At 44.5% G+C, this 14113-nt stretch overlaps 1 protein-coding gene across 1 annotated transcript in view; it reads left to right on the forward strand.

Moving 5' to 3' along the window:
* Window positions 1–14113, forward strand: part of JAK2 (Janus kinase 2) — an 83284-nt gene that overhangs the window by 14380 nt on the left and 54791 nt on the right. The window lies entirely within an intron of this gene.

Genomic DNA, 14113 nt, shown 5'->3' on the forward strand with positions numbered 1-14113 from the left:
CTGTACTCTGTATTTATAAGATAAGAGCAATGCTTATCTTGGTGGGGAGGTGAAGAGTGTATGCATGTATATAATTATATTGATGTGGTCATAGAAAGTTTGCAATATTGCCTATTCTTAGCTGGCCTGGGAATGGCATTCTGACCACACAGTTCTCTGTATTTCTTCATAAGGTCTTCCAATGTTTAAATTTCTCAGATATTTCTCTTGTTGAGAATAAGAAATTCGTATGCTTACAATGGGAATGGAATATATACCGTATTTTTCGCCCCATAGGACGCACTTTTTCCCCTCCAGCGCTGAAGCCTGGAGAGCGAGAGGCATCGGTGCGCACCGACCCCTCTCGCTCTCCAGGCTTCAGGAAGCTATCCGCAAGCCTTGCAAGCCCGGCAGGAGTTCCCGCGGGCTCACAAGGCTTGCGGGCAGCAGCCTGCAGCCCCGGCGAGTGTCTGCAAGCCTTGCGCGCCCGGCAGGAGGTCCCGCCGGGTGTGTGAGGCTTGGGGCGGCAGCCTGTTGCCCGAAGCACGGGGAGCCCTCCGGAGGGTGCCCCGTGCTTCGGGCAGGTGTGCGCAAGGCTTGGGGCGGCAGCCGCAGTGGGGGGGGATATTTTTTTTTATTCATTCCCCCCCCCAAAAGAACGAGGTGTGTCCTATGGGCTGGTGCGCCCTATAGGACGAAAAATACGGTATTTTTTATTTCATACAAATATTTTTGTACAATTTTTCAAGTGTTTATAATTCCCCCCTCCCCACTTTTATAAAACAAAAATATTTTAAAAGGAAACTAATGAAACAAAAGAGAAAAATGCTGGAAATATATCACATTCATAATTTGGTGTTGCATTACGTCATCTCGAATATTTTGGATCGGGTGGAAAATGTTACACTAGTATTCGATAAACTTTAGAAAGAGTTAGAAATGAATCTAGCTCTTTGAAACTACTTAACTCACAATGTCTTATCAGGCCGAGTTATTACGTATTCTCATTAGACCAAGCCTGTACAGTGGTACCTCAGGTTAAGAATTTAATTCGTTCTGGAGGTCCGTTCTTAACCTGAAACTGTTCTTAACCTGAAGCACCACTTTAGCTAATGGGGCCTTCCGCTGCCGCCGCACTGCCGGAGCACGATTTCTGTTCTCATCCTGAAGCAAAGTTCTTAACCCGAGGTACTATTTCTGGGTTAGCGGAGTCTGTAACCTGAAGCGTATGTAACCTGAGGTACCACTGTATAGTGGATTGGATTCTTCCACTTACTGAATGGGGCTTTTCTGCACCCGTCTTTCCATTACTGCTGTCTGAGCCCACTAAAAAGCTGTGGAAAGCAGTATAGGCGGCTACAGCAGGGAAATAAGGTTGTTGAAAAGCAGGGAAGGGGTGCCTTGCACAAAGCAAAAGCACCTTCAGCTCAGGGCAAGAGCAGCTTCGAATCTACCCTAATAAATACACCACAGCCTTTCCATTGCACAAGCAGGAAACTCTTATAAGACACTCCAGAATTTACTTCCACAATTACCATTAAAGCCCCTTTAATGGTGTGTAGTTTTTATCATAAAATAGCAGAAGGAGGCTGAGATAAGGAACTGAAAGTGACTGTTTTTGTTTTACGGACTGAAATGCAAAGGAAAAAGGGAACTGTGGAAGTGCTGCCATTTTATCATTCCACCGATTTAGTTTATTTCCCTGCGTCTGCACACTGGAGATTTTTTTATTTTATTTTTTAAGATCTTGGTTTTGTGCTCGCCTTGAGGTTGTTTTAAGGCATAGCCACTTTGCCAAGGGGGGGAGGGGAGAGAATCCTAATCCCATTTCTTAATTGTTTGCAGAGACTTAGCCAGTGTACTTAGGATAGTTGCATAGTGAGCTGTAACTGATTATATTGGGTCAAGGCAGCATATTTTGGTGTGTGTTTGCCTGGCTAGGTCGGCTGACGTGGTTGTGATAAAATTGAAAAATGTACGTTTTACTGCCAGTGGGAAGCAACAATAACTTCTGTTCTATTGCACCAAGGCTGCTGGTAATCGTGTTGGGAAACTTGATAACAAGGCTGTCCGTCAGCATCGTTTATGTACTCGGATAAAACATATATTATTAGTGCCTCAGAGAATCGCACTCTTGCTGTGGGCAAAGGAAATAGGCTGCCTCTATAAAAGGCTGTCTAATTCAGTTCAGAGTTGAATCTGGCTGTTTAGAGTTGAAATTGGATTGTCAAGAGGAGAAGTGTTGAAAGTGTTCCAGGCAACACTGGTACATCTCACAGGCTTATTGGTGGATCATCAAGGAGACAAAGTTAGTGTTAAGAAATATTCCTTGGAGGAAGAAACTACAGAAGACCATGTTGGCTATATAAAAAAGCAATTCAAAAACTGGCTTTGTATTCGTTTGCAGTTCTGACAAGTGGAAATCTGAAAAGGTCTGTGGTTGTTGTAGGCTACAGCATAACCCAGGAACCAGAGCTGTAAACTGGAGCATATTTCTTTTGTGATCTGTTTGGTTTTGCGGTGAAATAGATTCAGAGGTGGTTTTTAAGAAATGCTGAAGCTATATTGATATCTACAATGACGTGCAGCTTAAAACAATTAACCACATTGTAAATAGTATACAGTGAGGGAAATCCCACTATGAACTATTAATAGTTAAGCCACACTCTTTGCCATTGGAGTTTCTATTTCATGTGGAACAGGCTAACCCTCATGGCAGCGATAAGGTTTTGTGTGTGTGTGTTAGGTAGCTCAGTACCGCCAGAAATTGCATTTGATGAGCCATTCGACAAACCGGGGCACTAACCCCTTTAAGGTACGCAATTTTGTGGAGTTGTTTGGCATTAATTTATTTGTTACAAATATAAGCTGATCCATAAGCTTTCATAAATTTATTTGTTACAAATATAAGCTGATCCACATGGCAGTTGAATCCTGTGGGGTAGGGGAAAACTGATTTGTTGAAAATAACTTATTTGTATGTTTTAAAGTTAAACAACTCAAACATTCAGAGCCGAGCAAGATTTAATGCTCTGCAACTTTTAGCTGTTTTGCAACTTTATTGTTTGCAAAAAGATAAAAGCACATTTTCCTTAAGATTTAAAACTCGAGGTTTTCATGCCATGTAAAATTTAAAGAAGGACTAAAATAGAGTCACTTTTTATTTAGTTGTTACTATGGAGTGTTCTAGCGCCACATTGCTTCTATATGTGGGAACATCTGCCCTTTCCATTTTTGTGAAGCCTCTTTGATCTTTCCTTTCGTTCCTGTTAAGAGCTTGACGGCTTCTTTCTTCCTAACACGTGCGGTGGTCTTCCTGCTGTCATTCAGAGACTCGTGCATTGAACAAATGCATGGATCTTATCAAAAGCTTGCTGCTGAATAATGCACATTTGCTTGCTAGAAACTTGATTCTGCATGACAGCTTTGAGCTATTAATCATTTTAAAAGAAAATAGATATAGTTCTATGTTTTAAAGTATACACGGTTATTTCATGACATGGGTAAGGTATTTCTTTCCCTAGTCCTAACATGAAGGATGTTTAAACTACTGTGACATATTGAGAGGCATAATCCTCTATGTGTGAAGCATGAAGCAATTTATATCAGAATATTAATCCTGAGCAGTATAATCATAGTTAACATGGTGACTAGAGGGGGAGAAAGAGAGAGTTGTAATGTGGTTATAAATTGACACATGTACTAAATGGTTTCAATGGCCAGGATCCTGACTAATTGTCCACAAATGGAAGAGCTACTTCGATCCAATGTACGATCCTAACAGTAGAAGAGGAGAGGCAGATTTCTCCAATTTCTTCTTTCTCCCCTGCAGTCCCTCTTGCTGCTCAGAGGGACCCCCATCCCTCTGAAGATGGTGGGGCAAAAAGGGCTTCAGAGGGAAGGGAGAATCAGTGAAGATTGTCACCCCAGCCTCCTCTTATGAGTGGAACTCTGCTCAGGGGATGCTCTTGCCAGCAGAAGCCTACTTAGGGCACATGAGGGATGCGGGTGATGCTGTGGTCTAAACCACTGAGCCTCTTGGGCTTCCCATTCAGAAGGTCAGCTCTGGAAGAGTCAGGCTTTGTACCAAAGCACCCTAGCTCAGCTGAAGGAGCACTTTGACATGAAGGATCTTGGTGAGGTAGCCAACTATCTTTCTCTGCAGGTAGACAAAGACCAGGCAGGAAATTTTCTGGTACACCAAACACAGAAAATTGCTAAGGTACTAACCAGGCTGAATTTGGTTGATTCAAATCCTATGAACACACCAATGGTAACAGATTACCAGGTACAGTGGTGCCCCGCAAGACGAATGCCTCGCAAGACGAAAAACCCACTAGACGAAAGGGTTTTCCGTTTTTCGCTGCGCTTCGCAAGACGAATTTCCCTATGGGCTTGCTTCGCAAGATGAAAGCGTCTTGCAAGTCTTGCGATTTTTTTCGCTCCCCCCCTTTTTCTAAGCCGCTAAGCCGCTAATAGCCTTTTAGCCACTAAGCTGCTAAGCCTTTAATAGCCGCTAAACCGCTAATAGCGCTAATCCGCTAAGCCGCTAATAGGGTTGCTTCGCAAGATGAAAAAACCGCTAGACGAAGAGACTCACGGAACGGATTATTTTCGTCTTGCGAGGCACCACTGTAGATGGTACTGCTGAAGCATTTTCTGACACTACACTGTACAGATGCATTCTAGGCAAACTGAATTTCATTGCTAGATGTTCAAGACCTGATATAGCTGTAAGCACTAATATGCTTAGCAGACCTGCTAACAATCCTGCTGTTCAGGATTGGAAAGCTCTCAAACGCATAGCACGCTATCTGAAGGGCACTTTGCACTACAGACTGAGGTTCACGAGTCAGAAGACTGGAGGTCTTGAAATCTTTGCAGTTGCTAGTTTTGGAAGTGACACCACTGATAGTACCAGCACTTCTGGAGTATGCTACATGTACAACCACTGTCTGTTTGACTGGCTGTGCAAGAAGCAGATGACAGTAAGCCTAAGTTCCTGTGAAGCAGAACTCAATGCCCTGTCATTTTCACTCCTGGATTGTGAATGATTGATGAAACTGTTTCAGAATGTCAGAGTCAAGGTGACATGTCCTTGATACAGGTGTATCAAGATAACAGATCCTGTTTGGCTTTGCTAACCTCAGAGAGTTGCAAGCAAAGAACCAAATACTTGCAGATAAAGTTACATCATTCAAGGGAATGTATCCAGAAAGGACTCATTCAGGTGTCCTACATGCCAGGAACGAAATTCCTGCAGATCTGTTGTCTAAGGTTGTTAACACAGAACAACTTAAGGTTTATGTACAGCGGTTGCAGTTGGGTCAAAATATGTCGACACAGGTTACATGGAAAGGGGAAGGATGTTGGGATGTTCCGTTCCACCTTAAGGAATGATTGTTGTGTGTCACATGCCTGTTTACACTCCAGCACAGCTTGCTGGGAACTTCCATTTGTATATAGCTTTTTCTTAGGCTGTCTTGCTTTGGACACAAAGGAGATTGGACATGTTTCCTCTGTCCTGATGTATGCTGAATAAACTGCTTGCAAATATGCTCACACAGCCTCTCCTGCCACTTCTGTTTGCACGTTATCTCTGCTGAGTGGAGCGTGCCCTAGCTTTTGAAGTTCAGGTCACTGATTCAAGGACTGGAGTTTGTCCGGTACACCAGCCGGTGGGATGGAGCCAGCTGGGGGCCTGCCAGTTGCCCCTGCTTCCTTGGTTGTATGCCAACAAGTGGTTCAAATCCCGGCAACCAGGTGAGCTCCCGTTGCTCTGTCCCAGCTCCTGCCGGCTTAGCAGTTCGAAGGCACACCAGTGGAAGTAGATACAATAGGTACCACTGTGGCGGGAAGGTGAGCAGCGTTTCCGTGCGCTCCGGTTTCTGTCATGGTGTTCCATTGTGCCAGAAGCGGTTTAGTCCTGCTGGCCACATGACCCGGAAAGCTGTCTGTGGACAAACACCAACTCCCTTAGCCTGAAAGCGAGACGAGCGCCACAACCCCATAGTCGCCTTTGACTGGACTTAACCGTCCAGGGGTCCTTCACCTTTTACTTAGGGTACAATGCATTCTGTTTGCCTTAGGTTCACATGTTTTTAATCTTAAACCTACTGATTTCTTTTTTAAAAAAATCTGGTTAACAACTTGGGCACATGGGTATTATTAATTTTTTTGTACTGCTCTTTGTACCTCTTGGTGGGTGCACGCCCTGTGCTTTGCATAGCTAACCTTCGTCATGTCGTTCCCTTCCACCAGATGCATTCTGTTGCAGGCTATATCATTCTGGTACAGTACCGTAGCTAAAGATACAGTTGTAGGCTTAGTTTGAAATAGCACTTTCTGCTGTTTTCACTGGAATACACATCTTTTGACTGGGTTCGCTGGAATCTATCTGCAGTGGCCTTTTCATGCATGCAAGGCAGTTAAGAGTTGAAGGATACATATGTAACCTCTCCCTTCCTTTCAACTCAGTGGTTATAAGGTTGGCAGATTAGGTTAAGAGTTCATGTTCTTAATTACCACTTGCCTTGCGCAAATACTCTTTCCTCTCCCTGTTTTTACTGGGGAAATACTCTTACTTAAGTTGCTTCACCTTGTTCGGTAGGTGTGGTTTCTTTTTTCGAATTGCACTGTGCAGTCTAAAGTCACAAATTCAAGTACAGATCAGCTTGCCTAGACAGCAGTTTTCGAAATTAGCCAGTCGTCAGGCACACCTTGCACCTGGCTATCAGCTGCTTGCAACCAAGTGAAGATGTCTAGGTTCCAGGAGGGCACCTAACCATAGTTGTCAACTTTTCCCTTTTTAAAAGGGAAATTCCCTTATTCCAAATAGGATTCCTCGCAAGAAAAGGGAAAAGTTGACAGCTATGCACCTAACATGTCCACAATCTGGAGTTTCATGCCTGGGGAATCATTGGACCTGGACTGTTTGCACACACTAAGACCACATCCTGTAGAATTCTGTCAGTTAGATTTTATCTGCACAGTCCGAATGAATTTCAGGAACCAAAAGGCTTTTTCTGAGCAGGAGCAGCGAATGACATTATAATTAGTTGCTGTAGCTTGTCTTCACTTACCCCACCCTACTGCCCTGCTCATAGTTGGGGGGGGGGAAATTCACGTTATGAATGGTCCGTGTCACCATTAAGAAAATGAGGTTGGAATAGGCCAGTGTATATGTGGACTGCCCCTGCTTCAAGTGACTTTTCTTCTTGAAGTTCTCAAAGCTCTTAACCCAGCTCAAGGTTGTCCTCTGAACTAGCAGGATGTTTAACTCATAATCAGTCACAGTCAGTCCATCATTTGGAAGATAAGACTTTAGAGCCGTCTTGCCCCAAAATAGCAACAAGGCATTCCGTTTCACCGATTATAACTTTGGTTTAATGACCCATTTGGCGCCTAGCTTACATATCTTGAGTTTCTAACGCTGCCTCTAAGACTTTGAGGAAGGGAAGCATAAAACCAACCAAAGAGCAAGAGTTACGGTGTTACATGCAAATGTATACAAGTCTTGCCAACCATTTTTTCCCCAGTTAAAAAGCAGTGTCAGGAGATTAAAGGTGCAACACAAACTTGGAGTTGGGACTTGTGTCTCTGCATTTGCTGATTCAAGCTGGAATAGAATTGGGAGAAGAAAAATGGACCATGGAGAAAAGATCAAGTGGCCAGGCTGCCAACAGCAATCCTGTCCTCAAATCAGTGCTGGACAAGGAATGAGTGGCTTTTCCCTACACCAGAGGTTTTCAACCTTTTTGGGTCCACGGCTCCCTTGACCAACTACATTCTTTCTGCTGCACCCCTGTGGGGCTCAGGAGCCCAGTTGTGTCACCCTTTGCCTGCAGAACTGGCAGTCTCTCAACCTTTTTCAAACACCCTTCCCTTGTGGAGTGTTCCCTCAGCCTCCTCTCCCCTTGGGAGTCCTCTGGGCAGCCACGGGGGCCACTCCTGGTCTCTGAACTGCCTCCCCCTGCCCCAAAGAAAAGTGCCTTCTCCCATTGCCCACAGGGGCCTGGGAAGCACCCCTTGGCCAGCGCCAGAGCCACCATTTGCCTGTGGAGCTTGTAGCAAGGGCTGCTGCAACAAACAGCTGTGCGGCGGCGCGGCAGCAGCAGGAGGCCCCATTAGCTAAAGTGGTGCTTCAGGTTAAGAACAGTTTCAGGTTAAGTACGGACCTCCAGAACGAATTAAGTACTTAACCCGAGATACCACTGTATTGTATACAATATTGTGGCAATATTGCCCAAATGGAAGCCACAATAAATATAGTTTGTATGGTTTTATTGAGGACTTGTACAACTGCGTGTCGAATTAGTTGATGAAGAATGGACCACCAGATTATGAACTAACTCTGCTCTTTTGGGTATAGTCGATGAGCCAATTCTGAACTGGAAAATGTTCTGCTTGCCACAGCCATTTATTTCACAATACAAAGAAGATAATCTCTTTTGTAAAGACAGATAGCCAAAATGAGTTCAATGCCCTTTCATTTTAAGCTGGAGCAACCATATATTGATTGGCATTGTCTGTGCTGATGTTTACTCTTGCCGGACTTTTGTCTAAGCCAAGTCTCCTTACCTCTGGAAGGACATGGTGACACAGTAGATAACTGTGGCCTTGTGAGTTGGTTGCTGCTTCCTCCCACCCCTCTTTTTCTTCCAAATTCAGAATGGCGGGCACCATGCCCTCTGTGTGTGTCAATACAGCTGCCTTTTTGCCCTTGGACGTTGGACGACAGGTCATTAAAGTATGTCTTGCTTCTTAATTTTTACAGTGAGAGCTGGTGTGGGCAGCTGCCATGGAGCTACACTGGTACATTCACAATGGCTGGCTGTATGGCCTCATCCTGTACTGCCCACTAAAGGGCTTCTGAGAGAGGGCGAAAGCTGCAAGTATAGTGCTATGGCAGCTGGCATCTCTAGAGATGGGTGCCAACCATAGCTCTTTAGCAGCAGGTGCACACAGGAAGGCAAAATAGAAGGGATGTTTTCCCACTTGATTGGTCCAACATAAAAACCAGCTGAGGCAGCCTAGAATAGCAACAACATTTTTTGCTACTGCCTCATCACACTGTTGACTCACGTTAAGCTTGTGGTTCACCAAGACCCCAAGATCCTTTTCACATGTACTGATAGCAAGCCAAATGTCCCCCATCCTATATTTGTGCATCTGGTTCTTCCTGACGAAGCGCAGAACCTTACATTTGTCCCTCTTGAAATTCATTTTGTTAGCTTGGGCCCAGTTCTCCAATCTGTTAAGGTCATTCTGAATCCTGATTTTTGCCTTCTGTGGCATTAGCTACCCCTCCTAGTTTGGTGTCACCTGCAAATTTGATGAGCGTCCCCTCAATCCCTTCATCCAAATAGTTTATAAAGACATTGAACCCAACACTGTGACCCAGCTCTGCTCCCTCCTGAAACAAACGGGAACTTGGGGCTTCTACTAGCCCTCTCCGTGTTGGTAGTAATAGAGGCGCTTAGCTGCCTGCACTGTTCAGAAATGGTTTGAGGCGTTGGTGAGCTTGAAGCTACACTACAGGGTATCAAGAAAGTGGTTTGTGCCACTGAGACTTCAGTGAGAGGGAAATGGACTTGGAATCTTGTTTCCTCTCATGGATAAAGTCTGATGGCCAAATGGTGTACAGCTCTGGAAATACTTCATACAGTAAATGTAAACTTAAGATGTTAAATATTGTCGATGTGGTTTGAGTCCTGGAAACTCTGTCCAAATATACTGGCCGTGTAACAAAGCAAATGAATTTTGGTCTCAAACAGAATAGAGAGAAAAACAATTTGCTCCAGGTCCTGTTTTATTCTGATTAGCCAGTATCAAAAAGCACCTTAGCAGCAAACAGAACTAATATCCTTTATCAGGGATGTCCAACCGGTTGATCGCGATCTAGATCACTGCCAGTTCACTGGGTAGATCACTGCCAGTTTTTTTATAGTGGGAGTAGATCGCAGTCTCTTGGAAGTTGGACGTGCCTGTCGTATATAATCATTGCTGTAAGGTGTTAGGCAAAACCTTGATAAGTCTTCAACCCACTCATAATAGAATGGGAAACAGAAATGTCTGAACACACAACCATGGCAAAGCTTACAGTCTTATTTCAGGGTGAAAGAAGGAAGACGGGGGTTTAATATATTTAGACAGAATTGGACAATGTTCATGGAATACTGGTGTAATTTAAGATGTGTTCTCAACTTCCAAAATATTTATTCGAGGTGATTTAGGATTGTTTGCAATGCTGCCTGTGCGTGAGCAGAATGGATTTTTACTTATTTAGGTGTGATTCATGCTCTGCACCCTGAAGTGGTTTGGCCCAAGACGCAGGTTAATGTTGGTGGGAACTGGGCCCTAAGAGTGAAGCATGATGCTAAGTATGGGAACAATGCAAAAGGAGTTTTTTTGCACAGATGCAGGCGGAAAGAGGAAGTTAGGAGAAAGGGTAGTGAGAGGTTTTGGGGGTGTATGAGAGAGAAAGCAGGGCAGGGGAGGAAATCCACCATTGCAAGGCTCAGAGAGCAGTGCTCAGCCATTTTTGGTTTCAATTTTAGTTTCTCATTTTTCCAGTCTTCCCTCAGTTCTCCCACCACCTCATCTTTAGCTTTGGTTCAGCACCTTAGAAAGACACTGAATTGAGGCTTCTTATAGCCACAAGTCCCGGCAGACCCCTGATAATAGGAATGTACAGGAGCTCTTCCGAAATGGATGGTGTGATTGACATTGTGCTGGAAGCATCTCAAGCATCTGGTGGTGATAACGAGGCAAGTTTTGCTGGGGATTATTTTACGGCTTTCGAGTCCGTTTGCTGCTTTTCAGCCATAGTGTTTTAAAGTAGGAGTTGATCTGAAGCTGCAAAATAAACAGTCTATTGCAGGGGTCTGCAACCTGCGGCTCCGGAGCCGCATGTGGCTCTTTTACATCTTTGCTGCGGCTCCGGGGCGGATACTAGCGAGGGGAGGAGGCGCATTGTGCGCCCCGACACTCCTCACTGTGGCGGGCGCTGTACTGGCTGTGACGTCGCATGGGGCGGTGTGTGCGTTAGTCACGCACCGTCCCGACGTCACCTTCCCGCCCGCTGTCAGATCGCGGCTCCAGAGATATATTTGTTTTAAATGTTGCAATGGTTTTGCGGCTCCCAGTTGTTATTTTTTCTTCAGTAACGGGTCCAAGTGGCTCTTTTTGTCTTAAAGGTTGCAGACCCCTGGTCTATTGTGACTGAACATTTAAGAGTGACCGAAGTTACTGTTCAGGGGATTGCAGAAACTGGACCTTGTGGTTTTGATTTGCTGTTGTAATTTTGTTGCAGGGCTGAAGAAGGAAGAGTTCAGCTTGCACAACAAAGCTATTCCGGGGGAGGCAGAGCAATCGCGTCCATTTCTGCACATGGCTTTCCATGAAATAACTCGGAGATCTATGATCACAGAGATTAAAGCATTTCCCCCTCCTGAATGGCCCTCTTTTGCTCTGTTCCTGAAGGAATAGATTCCTTGCACTGCTACTGCAAGAGGCAGCAGCCCTACCCAACCCAAGTATTACAAATCTCTATCTGAATGTGATCTTCCAAGGCAAGGGCTTAGGGTAGAGTGGGGAACCTGTGGCCATTCAAATGTTCTTGGACTACAAGTCCCGCCAGCCTCAGCCAGCATGACTATTGGTCTGGAATGAGATGAGTTGTAATCCATCAACATTAGGAGGGCCACAGGTTCCCCACCTGTGAAGAGAAGAAGAGTTTGGATTTGTTATCCTGCCTTTCACTCCCCTTCAGGAGTCTCAAAGTGGCTAACATTCTCCTTTCCCTTCTTCCCCCACAACAAACACTCCGTGTGGTGAGTGAGGCTGAGAGACATCAGAGAAGTGTGACTAGCCCAAGGTCACCCAGCAGCTGCATGTGGAGGAGCAGGGAATCGAACCCGGTTCACCAGATTATGAGTCTACCGCTCTTAACCACTACACCACACTGGCTCACTGTGCACTAAGGAGGCCTGTTCCTGGTTGCATGCTAAAGTGTGAGAGGAAGTCCTGACTTGTTTTTTCTCAATAAAAGCAGCTACAATAAGGGTACAGATTTGAGCACAGGATTGCTGTTGGCAGACTGGCCACTTGATCTGTTCTCCATGGTCCAGTTTTCTTCTCCCAATTCTGTTCCAGCTTGAACCAGCAAATGCAGAGACACAGGTCCCAACTCCAAGTTTGTGTTACACCTTTAATCTCCTGACACCGCTTTTTAACTGGGGGGAAAATGGTTGGCAAGACTTGTATACATTTGCATGTAACACCGTAACTCTTGCTCTTTGGTTGGTTTTATGCTTCTCTTCCTCAAAGCCTTAGAGCCAGTGTTAGAAACTCAGATATTTAAGCTAGGTGGCAAATGGCTCCTTAAAACCAAGGTTTCACTCACCAAAACAGACTTTCTAGTTGCCATTTTGGGGCAAGATGGCTGCAGTGTCTTATTTTTCAAATGAATGATTGACTGGGATTGATTCTCAGCGAAACATCTGGCTAGTTCAGAGGACAACCTTGAGCTAGTTTAAGAGCTTTGAGAAATTCAAGAAGAAAAGTCGCTTGAAGCAGAGACTGTCCACATATATACTGGCCTATTCTGACCTCTTTTTCTTAATGGTGACACAGACCACCCATATTCCCGTGGGAATATTTTTCACAACTGTGAGCAGAGCAGTGGGGTCAAGCTACAGCAATGAATTATAATGTCATTCACTGCTCCTGCTCAGAAAAAGCATTTTGGTTCCTGAAATTCATTCGGATTGTGCAGATAAAATATAAGCCCAGGCATCTTCACTTGGTCTCAAGTGGCTGATAGGTGCAAAATGCGCCTGGTGCCTGGCTAATTTCGAACAGGGGAACATTTTGCCTACATGGGCTGGATCCTTATCAGACCCTAGTCAGTGGGGGCAGATTTTACAAGTAGATCTGGTCCAGAAGTCAGGACTTAAGAGGTTGCCAAGAGTTCCCATGGGGAACATTTTCGCACCGCCAATCCATCTGCTAGGGCCAATGCCTGTTGTCCTTTGCCAATGCACAATTAGGAATGCACTTTAAGGCTTCCAGTTGTGCACTGACAATGCATCTGTACCTTCCCAGTACTAGACATCACATATGCTCAAAGGTGTGGGGCAGGTAAGCATGGTTTGGGGAATGCAGCCTTGCAGGCAATGTTTGAATCCCTGCCAGTTTGACTTGCAAGCCAAAGTTTCCTCACCTGTGCTGTTGAGAAGCTCAAGGTGATATGTTAACGAGCCTCCTAGGATAAGGCTATAACTGGTGATATTGACTTGCAACATCCATGCCTTTAAATAGTGCAATTTGATCACAAATGCAATGTATGTTTGAGAAGAGAGAAAAGGGTATTGTAGAAACACTAAGCAGAATGAGCTGTCTTACGATGTATTTTGTTAAAATTGCTTTTTTATGATTATGGGCAGAGCTTTATTTGTTTTTTTGCTCTGTTATAACAGATTGTGTGCAATCTTATCTTTTTCTCCATAGGCTTCACCTGGCCTGCAAGACATTCTTAGGATTGCATCTTAAATGAAGCACTTTAGCACTACACAAGTTTATAAATGTACTTTAAACCTTCCCAAAAAGACACCCCAAATCATTAACTTTTCTGCTCAATGACCTGTTCTCAGCTTTGTTTGTTTACTAGAAAAACCAAGAACAAACAGTGACTGCATTCTGACATTGTGTATTTACTTTACCAAAATAAACTCCAGGCGAATTCATAATCTGAAGATAAATGTGCAAATAACAGCTTGTTTGGTTTGGATGCAAAGATGGCTGGACTACTTTTGCATAGCTGGCCAAAGTCTTTGTGAGCTAATATAGCAAAACTCCCCGTGAAAGGTCTTTTATGACTTCTGGGATGACTGCAGCAGTAATACTTGCTGCCTTTTGAAAACCAGAAGGCCACAACCCTACCCTTTAGATCGTATGGTCAGATAACATGTACAAGTTTTTTGTATATACAAATCGTACAGTCTGGGCAACGAAAGGTCATGGCTGTGTACAGTCAGCATAACCTCGCCAGTGTGCTGGCAGAACATGGTTGTGTTGTGAATTGACGTGGCATAGAATTTGTGCTCTGCCCGTGTCACCATCCCTATTTTGG

The sequence above is a fragment of the Podarcis bocagei genome (genome assembly GCF_964188305.1).
Source record: "Podarcis bocagei genome assembly, chromosome: 17".
Taxonomy (NCBI): Eukaryota; Metazoa; Chordata; class Lepidosauria; order Squamata; family Lacertidae; genus Podarcis; species Podarcis bocagei.